At 41.7% G+C, this 17,825-nt stretch overlaps 1 protein-coding gene across 1 annotated transcript in view; it reads left to right on the top strand.

Annotated features, from left to right (window-relative positions):
• DYRK4 (dual specificity tyrosine phosphorylation regulated kinase 4) overlaps positions 1–17,825 on the top strand; it is a 1,709,423-nt gene that overhangs the window by 828,322 nt on the left and 863,276 nt on the right. The gene's annotated exons all lie outside the window — the stretch shown is intronic.

Here is a 17,825-nt window from a genome sequence, read left to right as displayed (position 1 = left end):
CACTGGTCATTTGATCTCTCAACACATTTGCAGATTACAGGATTCAAAATCAATAATTGTATTCACATAGTGTGTTCTTGAAAAGGTCTGTGATGATGTGAAGTATTGCCAGGTTTGCCCGGAGAAGTAAGGCAGCGGATATGTAACATATGCCAGCACAGCTAGCTGGAATTTAGTAAAGAATTGTATGTCATTTATTTATCGAACTAATTTGTACAGATGCTTGTGTTGAAAATATATTTGTAAAGTTGCTTGTGATAAAATTGTATCAGCAGAATGCCCTGCTGGAAAGAAAAGGGAATATACATGCATTATTGTAACTGTTGAAATGTATATATCGTAATACAGGATATTGGAAGAGAAGAGGTTAATCTCAATCCACCAAACTTTAAAAATTGTAAGAAATTAAATTACTGGGTCTAGGTCATAAAGATGTTATCTCACAGTTTTGAATGAAGCCAGAGACACAATGTCTGTAAGAAGCACGGTTTATTAGTCTCTGTAGGAGGAGCAGAAATGTGTAATTATTTTATGACTTCCAGAAGCTGCATCAGATCTGAGCAAAGCTCTTGAGTGTGTATTATTGACATGTAGGTGCTAAATCCTGGCAGTTTCTTGCAGTAGGTTGGGGAGGGTATATGAGAACCAGAAGTCAGATGACCACATGTATGAGATGTCATCCTGTACAGAAATAATGTTTTAATATTAGAGGAGACAGAAGTCTCAGCAGCAATCTGCTTCCTGGAACCTGGCATAGAAAGATCCCTCACCTACTTCATCTTGCCTTGCACTAGAAAGTGACCAGGGATAGTAATTCTCTAATTCCCTCAGTTAGAAAAATATAGTGAGATTAGTTAAGTACTGTTTTCTGTAACTGTGTGAATCTGTTCATGTATGTTATTTTAATATTTCATGTGACTGAAACTCTGGTGTTTATTATAAATAGATATTTAGTATTTTCATGTTCTTTTCTTACTTGTTATTAAATAAATGTAAACTTTTTATTGTACCTGGTCTTTTAGAGAACATTTGAATATCTGAGAGTACTTACGTATATTTGGTGACAGCTCTGGCCACTCCTGGAAGCCTTGCTGTTGGTCAGACTGCCATTTGTATTAATATTAATTTCATTCAGTATAACTGGGTACCCTTGCAAGAGCCTTAGAGTAGCTGGCTTTGGAGTGTCTGCTGGTGGTGTAACTACCTTATAGTCTGGGCAGAATTGAGCATAGCTAGTAAATCTGTGCCAGCCTTTCCCAGGGGTGTGTGTTTGTGCGTGTGTATGAAAATCAATTTTCAGAGTATGTGTGTCATCTGCTTGGAGCAGGGACACAAAGCACTGGTTTCACAGAGAGAGTGGTGGAGAACTTGGCTTGGATACTCGGCTGAGGTCTCAACTATACAGCTGTGCCAGGGGGAGCCTTATTAGGGACTTGGAGGGAGACAGAGAAATCCAGACCCTGGACTGAGTGTGTTCCCTGTGTGCTCTTAAGGGAAATTGTGCTTGATGCAGAGAGCTGCATCTGGAAATACTGGGTGTATCCATTTTTGTTTGAAGTGAATGTCCCTTTCCAGTGTCAGTGGTGAGGATGCAGGCTCCTTGATTACTGGCCCAGAGTGGAGACATCGCGTATCGGTGAGCAGTGGTATGGATATTAATTGAACTTCTGTAGCCTGTAGGCAGTTGTCAGTAAAGGTGGGTGTACTCTCAAGCAGCCACAAGGTAAACAGTCAGTTTCATTTCACCACAGTTTTATTTATTTATTTTTTTGTTAATTTAGTTTAGTCAGGGAATGCGGGCAAAGATGTCATCAGAGGAATATGGCAAGTTGACAAAGAACTAGTTAGCCAAGGTGTGCGTAGCCAAATAATTGGTGCATGCCAACCTGACTGAAGAGGAAATTATTTCAGCCTTAATTGCAGGTCAGGCCAGCAACCAGGAGGATAACCAGTCTGTTGATGGGAATTTGCAGCCCTCAGAAACAGGACTGGCTGGATTTAAAGAGACTTGAACTGGAAGCCAAACATTTGTAATTAGAATCAGAAAGACTTTGACGTTTGGAGGCTGAAGAAAAAGAGAGACTGCGGTGTTTGGAGGTTGAAGAGAATGAGAGACTGCGACATTTGGAGGCTGAAGAAAATGAGAAGCAGCATCAACTGAGAGAGATGCTGACTCTTCACCAGGGTCATGGAGGTAATGGGGAAGGGAATAACCAAACCCCAGAAGAAATAAAAGTCAGCAAATTTCTTGTACAGTTTACAGAGGGTGATAATTTTGATAGTTTTATTTATATATTTGAAAGGATATGCAAACAATATAATGTTGACCAAGGGGTCTGGGTACAGTTCCTAACCCCCTTACTCCATGGTAAAGCTGTAACTGCTTTTTCTAAATTGTCTGATATTGATTGTTTAAACTATGAAAAAGTAAATAAATGTTTACTTGAATTATTTAAATTAACACCTGAAGCTTACAGAAAAAAGTTTTGGGAGCATAGACACTAGGCAGATGAAAGTGTGTGTGATTATATTGCTAAGTTAAGCACTTATTGTCATAAGTGGGTAGTAGGTGTCAGGTCACCACCACTTTTGAAGGGCTGGCAGACCCTTTGGTGAGGGAAGAAGACCTCAGCACTTTTCCTGAGGACATGACAATCTGGTTAGCAGACCGAGAGTATAACTGTGCAGATGAGCTGGGGGAAAAGGGGGATCTGTACTTAGCAAGCAGGGCATCACTGCACAGGAAAGGGATACCCTGTGCTGCATATGGATATAAGGGAACCCATGGGAGGCAGCCTAAACCACCCCAACAGAGTCCACCAGTAACAGGGGAAGCCACTAGTTCAGGTAAACGGCCAGGATCAAGGGTTAAATGTTTTAAATGTAATCAGTGGGGCCATTTTCATGCAGATGTCCGTGGAGGCAAGGTGGGGAACAAAAGGTGGGGGAGCCAGCAAGTGGGAATAACAGTATGCCAGTGGTAGGTTTTCTGAAGGCAACAGGGGTACCAAACTACTACTAGCCTGTAGTGGTTAAAGAGGAATAGTACTTGCTTGGCAGTCCACTCCAGTCATAGCTTTAGGAGGGACCCCATTCCAAATGCCTTTGGCCAGGGTTCACCTTCACTAGGAGGGTGGAAAAGGAAGCAAGTAAGTATGTGTGTTTGAGGATATCCTTGCAGTTGTCCTGATAGGGAATGATTTTGATAATGCAGTATCTTGTGTGCATGCAGTTACATGCAGTCAGGCTTGGAAACAGGCCTGTGGGTCTGGCAGCCTGTGGGAGACCGAGACAGACACAACACCTGAAGCCAGAGCTGGTGAGATGGCTATTTCAGGGAGAGAGCTACCCTGTAGCAGTCAGCCTGAAGGTGAGTCACAGCTGCTGGTAGGTACTGATGCCCCCTTGTATAGAGTGACTGCAAGGGCAGAGATGAGTGGTAGTACCCAGGCTGACAGTGAGGGACTGCTGTCAGAGGATACCAGACTTCCTGTGGACGGGGAGCTGGAAAGAGGCACAGAAGTAGAGCTGAGACAGGTTCAGCTCTCAGACCTTACATTACAATACTTGAGGGAGGTAGCTAATGAGGCACCCGATTCACAAGGAAAAGGGGAATCTGTATACTGGAACAAAGGGTTACTGTATAGAGAATGGACCCCCTCAGGGAGGGCTAGAGGGTGAGGTAATACAGCAATTGGTAATGCCTAGAGCCTGCCATCTGGCACTTCTAGCCATAGCCCATAACATTCCTTTTGCTGGTCATATGGGCACAAAACATACCAAGAGACATATTATGCAGAATTGTTATTGGTCTGGGATTGCAATGGATTAACAGTGTACTGCAGGACCTGTGATCATTGCAAAAAGTAGGCAAAACAGGAGACAAGATCAAAGCTCCTTTGATCTCTTTGCCTGTGATTGAGGAGCCATTTCAGATGATAGCTATGGATATTGTGGGGCCTCTGAGTACTCCATGTTCCACAGGGAAGAGGTAAATTCTGGTGTTAGTAGACTATGCTACTAGATACCCTAAGGCAGTGGCTCTGTCCTCCATTGAAGCAGAGAATGTGGCAAATGCTTTGTTAGATATTTTCAGCCGGGTAGGTTTTCTGAGAGAAATACTGACTGAGAGAGGTGCCACTTTCATATCAGACATGCTGGCTTGTCTGTGGAAGCTCTGTGGCGTGAAGCACCTAAAGACCACCCTACTAACCCCAGACAAATAGTCTTGTGAAGAGGTTAAACTCTACACTAAAGACCATGCTATGAGCATTTGAAGACCAGTTTAAGAGAGAGTGGGACAAATATTTGCCCCATCTTCAGTTTGTATACAGAGAGGTATCTCAGGAATCCACAGATTTTTCACCCTTTGAGTTGGTGAGGGGGGCCTTTTGAGTTGATTTGTGATGAGCAGGAGGATGAGTGTAAATCTCACAAGAAGTCTTTTGTAGCATTTGTCCTAAACCTCAGGACAAGGCTTTAGGGAGCTCACAAGCTTGGCCCAGGAGAACCTGGCAGGAGCCCAACAGCAGAAAGCGGTCTGGTATGATAGAAATGCTCGAGCCCGAGAATATGCCATGGGACAGCAGGTTATGGTTCTCATTCCTGTTGGATACAATAAGCTGCAGGCAGTTTGGGAGGGACCCTTCAAAGTGGTAAGGAAGGTCAGTGATATTAACTACATGGTAGAACTGCTAGGAAGGAGGCAGGAGCACAAATTGTACCATGTTAACATGATGAAACCTTACCATGATAGGGAGGCCCTTGTGCTAAGTATATGCAGTAGAAGGCAGAAGGAGTCTGAGGGGGATCTATGGCTGCATCGAGCCAGCCAGCAAAATGCCAAGTTAATAAGGCAGATCCTAGGGTTGCAGGCATATGACATGACAGTGCAACACTGTAGTGGGGTCAGCAATGCCAATGTAGATGGGTTCTCAAGACATGGTATGGGTTAATGTATTCCCAGACAGGTTCATTCCTATCAAGCGTTTCTCAAGGGACACTTGAAAAACTAGCCTGAATCTTCAGTGGGGGAGAAATGTGATGATTTGAGGTATTGCAGCTTTGCCAGGAGAAGTAAGGCAGCGAATGTGTAACCTATGCCAGCACAGCTAGCTGGACTTTAGTAAAGAATTATATGTCATTTGTATATCAAACTGATTTGTACAGATGCTTGTGTTGAAAATGTATTTGTAAAGTTACTTGTGTTAAAAATGTATCAACAGTCTGCCACACTGGAGAGAAAAAGAAATATACATGCATTATTGTAACTGTTGAAATGTATATATCGTAATAGATGATAATGGAAGAGAAGAGGTTAATCTCAATCCACCAAACTTTAAAAATAGTAAGAAATTAAAATTACTGGGCCTAGGTCATAAAGATGTTATTTCACAGTTTTGAATGAAGCCAGAGACACAATGTCTGTTTATTAGTCTCTGTAGGAGGAACAGAAGTTTGTAATTATTTTATGACTTCCAGAAGCTGCACCAGACCTGAGCAAAGCTCTTGTGTGTGTATTATTGAGATGTAGGTGCTAACTCCTGGCAGTTTCTTGCAGTGGGGAGTTGCATGGAAACCAGAAGTCAGATGACCAGATGTATATCATGTCATTCTGTACAGAAATATTGTTTTAATATTAGAAAGAATAAAATGAGTGGAAAAACAAACCGTAAAGTCTAAACCAAAATCCAAGAAAAACGGCTATGTCAGCGTACAGGGTGTATATCCAAAGTAGTATTTATTACATAAATTACATAAGCGCTTTCACCCTAACTTAATTGTAGGGCTTTTTCAAGTGTTAAAACATCCTGTACACTGACACAGCCGTTTTTCTTGGATTTTTGTTTTAATATTAGAGGAGACTGAAGCCTCAGCAGCAGTCTATTTCTTGGAACCTGATATGGAAGGATCCCTCATCTACTTCATCTTGCCTTGCTTTAGTAAGTAACCAGGTATAGTAATTATCTAAATCAGTTAGGAAAATATAGTGAGATTTGTTAAGCACTGTATTTCTGTAACTATATGACTCTATTCATCTGTGTTTAATATTTACTGTGATTGACACTCTGGTGTTTACTATAAATAAATATTGAGTATTTTCATGTTCTTTTTATATTTATTATTAAATATATTTAAACTTTTCATTGTGGATGGTCTTTTAGAGAACATTTTAATCTGTGAGAGTGCTTACATATAATTGGTGACAGCTCTGACTGCTCCTGAAAGCCTTGCTGTTGGTCAGACTACCATTTGTATTAATATTACTTTCAACCAGTATAATTGGGTACACTTGTAAGAGCCTTAGAGTAGCTGGTGTTGGAGTGTCTGGTGATGGTGCAACTACCTTATAGTCTGGGCAGAAGGGAGAATAGCTAGTAAAGCTGTGCCAGCCTTTACCAGGTGTGTGTGTGTGTGTGTGTGTGTGTGTGCGCGCGCGTGCGCGTGTATGCGCGTGTGTGCGTGCATGTGTGTGCGCGCGCGCACGCGCGTGTGTGTGTGTGTGTGTGTGTGTGTGTGTGTGTGTGTGTGTGTGTGAAAAATCAATTCTCAAAGAGTGTGTGTGTCAGAGCAGTGTAAGGTTTTTAACTCCTTTGCCCAAGGGGAGTGCCATGCATGTGGTTTTCAACCTTAGTGATGTTGGTTGTGTAAATTATACTAAAGTTATTAAATGTTTACTTGCATGTTTAAAGCTGACTCCTGGCACACAGAGAAAGAAATAATTCAGAGAGCATAGAAGAAATGCAGATGACAGTGAGTGAATATATTACAGAAATCAACACATCTTCATAGGAAGGTGAATGAATGTTAGGTCACTGCATCTGAAATGAGGAGTGGCTGCCAGACTAGATATGTAACAGTGCTGAGGAACTGCGGAGAAAAGGTTTGCTATCTAGCTAACATGTAACAACTGCAAAGGAAAGAGGTATCTGTTACTACAGATGAATATAAGGGAACCCATGAGGCAGTCAAAGACATCACAGCAGGTTCCACAGGTAATCTAGACATTCTATTACATGCCAAGGTTTAAATGTTTTAAGTGTAACCAAAATGGGCATGTACTGTCTCACTGGCCATTGAAGCAGGGTAAAGAACAAAGGTCTCAGAATTCCACAAGCAAGGCAGGCAGTAAAACAGAGTTAGTTTATCTGGAGGCATCCACTGTAAAGAACTTCCACAAGACTCTATATCCTATCTCAGTGGAGGGGAAGGAGACAGTTGCCAAGAGGGACATAGCCTCAGGCGTAACCATTGATGTTTTTCATATGAATCACTGCTGCAGTAGCCTAAGCAGTATGGGATATGTCCTGCTAAGGATATAACATATGACCACCTTCCAAAGCATCAGGGCACTTTCCACACACTCAAACCATTAATCAGCTCAAACTGAGCTGACTGAACCACAAGTTTTTACAACAAGCCTTTCAGAGCCTTCCTGCCTCCAAAGAGAGCACTTCACTGCAGGCTTTCGAGGATCAGTTCCATTACTGGGCAGATAAGTTCCTTTCTGGGGAAAAAAATGTCCACTTTACTTTTTATAGTAGAAACTATACTTTTTCTGTAAAATAATCATTTTAAAGCAAGGAAGAATGATGTTCATCGTATTGATCAGTGCTGCAATAGCCATAGCTGTACGGGTTATATCCTGCCAAGGATATAACAGCTAGCCAGCTTCCAAAGTTTCAGGGTACCTTCCACATGCTCAAACTGTCTGGCAGCTCAGGCTGAGTTGACTAAAAGATTAGTCACCAAGCCTTCAGAGCTTTACTGTCACTGAAGAGTATACTTCTCTGAGGCTTTCAAGGACCTGTGCTTTTCCATTGCTGGGCATTTAAGTTCCCTTTAGGGGAAAAACATTTAGTAAGTTTTGTTTATTATTAATACTTTCCTCTTCAGGAGAGTTATTTTAAAACTAGGAGTTTGTGTTTTAATCGACTATCATGAGACTGTATGGTATTGCACATTTAAATGGGGGAACTCTTTTTTCCTCTGATATTTTAAGTTGTTTAAAGTAACTACAAAGCATTTTCATGTGGATAAATTGTGTTTATTTCACTTTGTGGGACTAGCAAAGTATTTTAAAGTGCTTTTTTACTGTGTGTGTGTCTGTCTTTGAAAAATGTGACTTTTAAAGACTTTTTGTCAGCATTTGCTGCTTGTTTTCCCTGGGAAAGAGGCACCATTTTTGGCTTGACCGTGGAATAGTCTGTTAATCCTGTGGTCGGTCCTTCTTCCAACCCCAAAAATAAAAAGTTAAGCAAACAGCCTTTCCTATCACAGCAGGCTAGCAGTTTGCTTCAGCCATAGGTGGGAGACTCTGTTGTGGCCACTCATCTTTTACCATGGATCCCTCTGGTGTAGCACTTACAGCCACTATGGACCACAGATTTTCCACTTCCTCTGCATCTGTTGGGTCCCTTCACTGGGCAAGGAAAAGACACTGTTTTGGTCCTGGGAGAGGGAACATGGAAGGCTTCCCTGTTTTGCCAGAATGTTGTGCCCATCCCTGGGGAAGCTTTTGCTTGTCAGAAAGAAACAGAAAATTAAGCATGTAGCTACTCCTCCTCAGATAGGAGTAGTTTGGTTGGACTAGCTCAGGGTTTAATTTAAGTTACTGATCCTTCTTTTAAAGTAATTTCTGGTAAAAGAAAGAATAATACCTCCTCTCTTGAAGGTTTCATAGTTCATAGTCATGTACTAGGCTAATGACCACCAGGGCCATTATAAGCCTAGCCATGCAGTCCAACCCAGTTGTGTTCCTATATACAGTGGGTGTTTATTAGGAGGGAGTATGTTAGGAACTTTACAGAGGTTGTGCGTGTGTGCAAGGTATGTTAGTTTGGGCATTACAGTCTGCCTCTGTTATCAGAGACACCAGGCTAAATCCAGGGTGAATTCCCAATTTCCCATCCAATGGTTAAGGTAAGGTTTAAACAGGGTTATGGATGGACTCTACTTCACATCAATGGGGAGCCTGTTCCAGGGCATGGGGATCCTCTGACACATCCGTCTTGCCAACATGTCTTACTTACATCACAAACAAAATTTAATTCTTCGATTTAGTGGTTTTGATGTTGCTCGTTTTGCAGATATGCAAAAGGCCCATCAGAGCTGGATCAGAGGATGACTTGTATGCCAGACATACATCACCTTCTCAGTAACCTATAGGAGACAGAGTACAGAGATAGGGCTTTAAGTTGATCCACACAGAAGTGTGTTTATAAACTGGATTCTCCTGGAAAAGAACGTTTTGTGGGCATTCCAATTGTTGCATAGGTCTGGTCAGGTACATGCTGAAGGGGGCATTAAAATCAATGATGGGTCTGATAAAGGCCAAATAAAGTGGCACTATGACTTTCTTGGACCTGGATGTCATGCCTTTACTTACAAGTTGGTTGACCTAGAATGATTTTCTTACTACCTTGGCAACATGTTGGTCAAAGGCCACATTACTGTCTACATATGTTCCCAGATCCCTGACTACTGGGTCAACTATTAGAGGTATCATATCGATGGAGTAATTAGGCTGGGTGTCATTTTTCCCATAAGTCACTAGAATGCATTTCTTGGCATTGAGTTTTAGTCCGTGACTTTGGCACCAGTCATTTGTCTGTATTAGACCATCCTGTAAGATGTGGGTGTCGTAGGAGGAATCTATGCCAGCTCCAATTTGCAATCATCTGCAAACCTGGTCAGCCAAAGGCCTTGACATTGGCCTTTACCTCCAAGAAGTAGATGCCAATTAGGAGCAGTACCAGCATGGAGTCCTGAGGTACCCCATTGGTGACTTGTCTTTTAGTGGAAGTGGTATCACCAATCATGACTTTGTGTCCTACCTGTGAACCAGCTGGCAATCCAGGAAGTTATGTAGGGGTTTATACCCAGTTTGATGTGTTTGTCAACTATACCAGACTGAGGTACTGTACTGAACACCCTACCAAGATTATGAATCTGGACAGGAGGATAAAGGGATAGATACAGTGTTTTCTTCTAAGATTTCTGATTCAGACTCAGAGGGGAGAGCTCAGTTTCCGACTATCCCTGTTATGAATTATCTTTCTCTGAAAATGTGGCAATATTTTCAGTGGGAAACACTAAGGTTTCTCAGTCCCTCAGAAAAAAAGCTATGAGCTGTTACAGAAGGAATTTCCAGAATCTTCACCCATTCCTCCAGTTCTGTCAGCTTTAGAGGATGTGCGTGTTACTGCCTGCAATTGTCCTGACAGTCAGCCAGCTGCCCCTAAAAAGGTAGAGAGGATGTATAAAGTTCCTCACTCTTTTACATTTTTATACATTCTTCCCACACCGGATCCAGCAGCTATAGCTTTAGTTAGTTATGTTGCTTCTAAACACTTAGCTACTTCCAATTCTAGTCTTTCTGGTAAGGATGGGAAGATTATTGATATGGGAAAAAGTGTATGCTTCTGCAACTTTGAGTTTCAAAAATTTGAATTGTCAGGCTAAGGTTTGTTCTAATTGTGAGAGTGTAAGGAATGTTCTATTGGCAGTTTTTTTTTTCTTTTAAGGAAAAATCTGCTTTAAATAATTTAATTTTTTCTGTTGTTCAAGTCACTAGTCATGCTTTACAGTGTGTGTATGACTCTGTTGATACTTCTTCAAGGGCTGTGACCACTGGCACTGCTTTGAGGGAGTTTGCATGGCTGCATTCACAGAAACTCCCAGAAGTTAACAATGATAGTTTAAATTCGTCCTTGGATAGAAATTTAGTTTTTGCCCCTCTGCTGCAGAGGTGATAAAGTGTGATGAAAGGGGTAAGCTGATAGAGGGAATATGTAAATTTTTTTTAGCCCTACTTTTACAGATTTTCCAAGGAATTTTCTAACTCCCATCCAGTTAGGGTAAGAAACAAAATAAACAGTTTCAACAAAATGCAGGTAAACAGATGTTTAAGAAAAAATGGCAAGGGAGTTCAAAGACAACTTCTGGGAACGTGCAAAACCAAGGACAGTGTCCAGTAAGTCTGAATGAATGTTTAAGAGACTTTGTTTTCCCCTCAGCCTGACAGCCTTTTTTTTCTTACAGAAAGTTTGAATCTCCATTTTTCTCTTTAGTAGCAGATAGTTCCAGACAAATGAACTCTGAAGATCGTTCATCAAGGTTACAGATGTCAGTAGGAAGAAATTCCTCCTTTCCCAGGGGTAATTCCACATCCTGCAGACCATATTATTCTGTTTCCACCTGTCCTTCATCACGTGCTGTCCCAGGGAGTGATACAACAAGTTTTATTCAAGGATGTTTTCGTGCCAAAGAAAGAAAAAGTTTGGAGATCATTTCTGGATTTTTTTTCCTAAACCTGCTTGTGGTAGTGTCCACATTCAGAATAATGTCACTTTACAACCTGTTCCTTTTCTTCTTCATTCAAGTTTCCTTGTAACATTAGATTTAAATGATGGTTATCATCTCATTCCTATTCATCCAGACTTCTGGCATTTCTTAGACTCTTGTCTGTCTGGATCAGATTATCAGTTCTCTGCCTTACACTTCAAACTATCCACTGCACCAAGAGTATTCACATAGTGTCTAGCTCCAGTTATATCTAATTGTAGGTTGCAGGGTATCTACATTTTTCCATATTTAGATGACTTGCTTATCATTGCAGAGTGTTTTTCAAAGTGTCAGGAATCTCTCTTTTGAGTGAGAGATCTCTTACACAAGCTAGGATTCCAGAAGATTCACAATTCTTTCCTGACTCTTTCTCAGAGGATTTTGTTTCTGGGATGTCAACAAGACACCACAGTTCTAGGCTTTTCCACTCAGACTTCAGTCATTGTGAAGGAATACCTCAGGATTTGGGGTCTTATGGATTATATGGTTCACATGATACCTTTGGGAAGACTGTACACTAGAAATATAGAGTTGTATCTGAATTCTCTTTGGTCCTAGCTCCAGCAGACCTTATCTTTTCAGATCCCAGTGTTGGGGTTTGTCAGTAAGGAAATCACGTGATGGAGGCAGTAGATATCCCTAAATCCAGGTCACCCCTTCTCCCTCCTTGTTGCAAAGCAGTCATTCACCACAGATGCCCCATACTTTGTTTGGGGAACAGATTTAGGAGGGATAAAAGTACAAGGTGTGTGGAACACCAAGAACAGACACATACACATAAATATAAAAGATCTGCTTGCCCTGATCAAGGCATTTAACTATCTGAATCATCTTTGGTTCCTAGGGACCTCTTAAAATTGTTACAGAGAGTACCATAGTCATATAGTACATCAACAAGCAATGGGGAACCAGGTCATACCCCCCCTGCTAGCTTGGGATGTAGCTTCACAGCACAGTCTCACTCTATATGCATCTTACATCCCATCAGAGCCAAACTGTGTGGCAGAGAATCTGAACAGGAAAAGGGCAGACCCTCACAAATGGAAGCTAGATCATGGGGTCTTTGATGATTTTATCCATGTGTGGGGGACTTTCTGAAGTAGACCTCTTTGCCTCCTCTCTGAACAATCAGTCTGCAAGATTCTGCTCCAGCACTTCATGCAGGATTGCCTAGAAAACAGATGCCTTTTCTTTTCTTTGAACAGGAATATTCTTGTATGCTTTTCCACCATTTCCACTAATATCCAGGGTACTTCTGAAGATTCAGAATAAATCTCCAAAGATAATTGTGGTAACTCCCTGATGGCCCAGGCAACAGGAGTTCTCCTTTCATTTGGATATGTCCAGAGACAATGACCACAATCTTCCCCACAGACTGGATCTACTCATACAAGAACAGGGATGTTTTATGCATCCTGATACCAGTCAACTTCAATTGACTGGATGATAATATCTTACTTAATTCCTTTTAGGCACCTGTTTACTGAGGGTGTGCAGCAGGTACTAATGGAAGCAAGAAAGCCTGCTTCTAGAATGTCATATATTAGCAAGTGGAAAAGGTTTTCTGGTTGGTGGAAACAGCATAACAAACACCCATTCAGGGATAGTTGTTCTCCTATTTTACAATATTTATGTGCATTATTAACCTGTAGCCTTTCTTGCTTATATATCAAAGTTCATTTATCTACCATGTCAGAATGTCTGCCCATGGATCCTCCTCTTTCAGTGCAGTGTCATGTCAAAATGTTTTTGAAAGGGTTTTGCATGAGAGACCTCCAAGTAAACTGGTGGCCCCTCCTTGGGATCTTAATTTTGTGTTAGATAAGTTAATACTTGCTCCATTTGAACCAACCAGCCTGGCTGACTTCAAGTTCTTAACATGAAAAACAGTTTTACTGATTGCTCTGACCTCTCCAAGAATGGTATCTGAGTTGTGAGCTGTTATGGTGAGTCGACACAATCTCATTTTTGGCAATCCACATGGAAGCTTCCACTGTCCCCTGCCTGTGTGCTCTCCGGCTTTAGAAGCTTTTCCCGACGGGTTAAACACTCTGTGGTCATCCCCTGCCAAACAGACTCGCCCAGCAAAATACCTTATGAAAGAGTGAAAATCTGCTTCAGTTACCTGCTTGAAGCAGCTCCAAAACCAAACTAAAGAGCACAGCTTTGTAAACTTTCTTTCAGCTTCTCCCGACGGGTTAAACCCTCTGTGGTCATCCCCTGCCCAACAGACTCGCCCAGCAAAATACTATGTGAAAGAGTGTAAATCTGCTTCAGTTACCTGCCTGAAGCAGCTCCAAAACCAAACTAAAGAGCACAGCTTTCTAAACTCTTCAACTGATGGGTTAAACACTCTGTGGTCATCCCCTGCCCAACAGATTCACCCAGCAAAATACCTTGTGAAAGAGTGTAAATCTGCTTCAGTTACCTGCCTGACACAGCTCCAAAACCAAACTAAAGAGCACAGCTTTCTAAACTCTTCTCCCGATGGGTTAAACACTCTGTGGTCATCCCCTGCCCAACAGACTCGCCCAGCAAAATACCTTGTGAAAGAGTATAAATCTGCTTCATTACCTGCCTGAAGCAGCTCCAAAACCAAACTAAAGAGCACAGCTTTGTAAGCTGTCTTGCAGCTTCTCCTGACGGGTTAAACACTCTGTGGTCATCCCCTGCCCAGCAGACTCGCCCAGCAAAATACATTGTGAAAGAGTGTAAATCTGCTTCACTTACCTGCCTGAAGCAGCTCCAAAACCAAACTAAAGAGCACAGCTTTCTAAACTCTTCTCCTGATGGGTTAAACACTCTGTGGTCATGCCCTGCCCAACAGACTCACCCAGCAAAATACCTTGTGAAACAGTGTAAATCTGCATCAGTTACCTGCCTGAAGCAGCTCCAAAACCAAACTAAAGAGCACAGCTTTCTAAACTCTTCTCCCGATGGGTTAAACACTCTGTGGTCATCCCCTGCCCAACAGACTCGCCCAGCAAAATATCTTGTGAAAGAGTATAAATCTGCTTCATTACCTGCCTGAAGCAGCTCCAAAACCAAACTAAAGAGCACAGCTTTGTAAGCTGTCTTGCAGCTTCTCCTGACGGGTTAAACACTCTGTGGTCATCCCCTGCCCAGCAGACTCGCCCAGCAAAATACATTGTGAAAGAGTGTAAATCTGCTTCACTTACCTGCCTGAAGCAGCTTCAAAACCAAACTAAAGAGCACAGCTTTCTAAACTCTTCTCCTGATGGGTTAAACACTCTGTGGTCATGCCCTGCCCAACAGACTCACCCAGCAAAATACCTTGTGAAACAGTGTAAATCTGCATCAGTTACCTGCCTGAAGCAGCTCCAAAACCAAACTAAAGAGCACAGCTTTCTAAACTCTTCTCCCGATGGGTTAAACACTCTGTGGGCATCCCCTGCCCAACAGACTCACCCAGCAAAATACATTGTGAAAGAGTGTAAATCTGCTTCAGTTACCTGCCTGAAGCAGCTCCAAAACCAAACTAAAGAGCACAGCTTTCTAAACTCTTCTCCCAATGGGTTAAACACTCTGTGGTCATCCCCTCCCCAATAGACTCGCCCAGCAAAATACCTTGTGAAAGATAATAAATCTGCTTCAGTTACCTGCCTGACGCAGTTCCAAAACCAAACTAAAGAGCACATCTTTCAGAACTCTTCTCCCGATGGGTTAAACACTCTGTGGTCATCCCCTGCCCAACAGACTCACCCAGGAAAATATCTTGTGAAAGAGTATAAATCTACTTCAATTACCTGCCTGAAGCAGCTCCAAAACCAAACTAAAGAGCACAGCTTTCTAAACTGTAGATGTTCCTTCTATTGCAATTTATCCACACTCCGAATCTGTTTTTAAAACTATATGATTTTAAAAAAGTAAACTGCTCCTTATTTAAAGTATTACTACAGGGCAGATGAGCATGCACACAGGTTAGTTTTTTCCTGGCTGTAGTAACTTACTTTGGCCACCAGGCGGCAACACACTGTCAGCAGTCTACCACTGCACTACAGGGAAGCAGATATACTGAACTTACCCCAATTTGGCTGTTTTTTCTTGCTATCCTTGCTATCCCTGATTAGAGCTTACTGATTGTCTCTGTAATCTCGTGGTGGCTGGGCCACGTTCCATTCGCCTCACTATGCTTGGCTTACTCCGCTCGCCTACCCTGCCCTCAATTCCCACCCACCCCCACTACTTCTACATTTATTCTAACTCCCAATCAGCTGACCACTCCCTACAGCCACTCACCTGCAACCACCCTAACCACACCCCTAATTTACCACTTGCATCCAAATACCACAAACCCAAACTTGCAGGCCTTACTTTCATCTCTCCTACTAACCCTCACAACTCTAACCTATGTTACATCCTTACACAAAAACACACCACTACCACACATCACCTACCATACAACACATACCTTCACACCTGTTATTACACACATAAGCTTTCCTATAGCCCCCTCTTTATTTAGTGACAACACAATACTATTTTTATGTAACAAGTATGTTTCACTGTTCTACACTAGAAAAACATCAAGTAAACTCCACATAGATATTCTACAAACTACCAAGCTTCAACTTTCATTAAAGAAATACCTCCTTACCTCGGAGGAGTTTCACCCAAATCCAGGGCCAAGCAACATTATACCCCCAAAGAAACACACTGCAGATTTACTCATCATCAGTCTTAACTCTTGCAGTATATCAAACAAACTTCCTCACTTACACGCATTCATAACTCACTACTCCCCCGACATCCTTACCATAATAGAGACCTGGCTAAAACCCAGCACACAGAACAAAGAAATCCTCCCTCCAGGATATAATATCCTACAGCTAGATAGAACAGGAAAGAATGATGGGATCATTGCAGTTGTCTATAAAATTACAATTTCTCTCCAACCTCTACTAACTCCTCTACCTAAATTTAATACTGCTGAGATCATAGGCTCTGTCCTACTGTTAAATAAGAAAAAGAGCATCAATATTCTCTGTGCATATATCCCTCCAGGTAATAATGCTCCAATAATTGAGGAGCTTCTACAATGGTCCAAAGATAATCTCCCACAGGAAACAATTTTATTAGGTGACCTAAACACTGACTGGCTAGCCTGTAACTCTAAAAACCCCACTAACCACATCAACCTATATGGTTTTTCTCAACTCATTCAAGAACCAACTAGAGTAGACAAAAAATCCCATAAGGAATCTATACTAGATTGGGCATTAGTAAATTACCCTGAACATAATTACCAAGTAGGTAGTCTACCTGATGGACTTAGTGACCATCTCCCTACTTTCCTCCTACGAAAACGTACTAACTTACCCAAACCTGCAGTTTGTTGACAAGTCAGAAATGATTGCAATGTTAACCCTCAAGAACACAACACTATATTAAAAAAATTTAAATGGGAACCACTACACAGCCTTGACCTAGGCCAAGCAGTGGACTGTTTTAATAGTACTCTTATTAACATCCTTGATTCAGTTGCTCCAGTAAGAAAAATTAGAGCTAAGCAACACTATGCTCCGTGGCTTACTAAATCCACTAGAGCCCTATTAGAAACCAGAGACAAGGCATGGAAAACCTGGAAGAAAGATAACACTAGTCTATCCAAACAGAACTATCAACACCTTAAGAATCAGGTCAAAAAACAAACAAAGCTTGATAAACAGAACTACTTTCTAGATATACAAAATAAACATTCCAATAACCCCCAAAAGTTTTGGCATGCAGTAAACTCCCTACTAAAACCTGGTAAAACCTCCACACCAGCTCCTACCTCCACCTCTACAAAAACAGATAGCAATATAGCCTCCCAATTTAATCACCACTTTATTGAATCCATTAAATCAGTATCAACTCAACTTTCCAAAATTAGCTACTCATCCATACCAACAACTCCTGACAATTCACCTCCCTTTACATTCTCTCCTGTCCCAACCTCAACCATAAAAATATACTTCTTAAAACTTAAACCCACTACTCATGCAGCAGATGGTATACCTGCTCATTTCCTAAAAATGGCTGCTGCCTCTCTATCCTACACCGTCTCAATCTTAATCAACCGCCCCGTACAGGAATCCCACATCCCTCAACTATGGAAAATCTCTTACATTATTCCCCTTCATAAGGGTGGGAATTCCTATGATTCTCTAACTATCGCCCCATAGCCATTCTGTCTCCTTTATCAAAGATACTTGAGAAATGCATACACTCTCAGGTCATGCATTTCCTAGACTCTAACAATCTCTTCTCCTCTACACAACATGGTTTCTGCCCACACCCCAGCACAACTTCAGCCCTTCTGTCTTTCACAAACCTGGTTTACCAACATAGAAATAACATATTTGTATCTACTATATTCCTGGACCTCTCAAAGCATTTGACATGGTTTCCCACTCCATTCTAATAGATACTCTTACCTCTCTATCCTTTGCCCCTAACACTTTTGCATGGTTTAA

This window comes from Protopterus annectens, chromosome 11.part0, assembly GCF_019279795.1.
Source record: "Protopterus annectens isolate FY-2018-M chromosome 11.part0, PAN1.0, whole genome shotgun sequence".
In the NCBI taxonomy this organism is placed as follows: domain Eukaryota; kingdom Metazoa; phylum Chordata; order Ceratodontiformes; family Protopteridae; genus Protopterus; species Protopterus annectens.
Note: the sequence above shows the minus strand (reverse complement) of the source record. Positions and strands in the feature narration are given on the sequence as shown.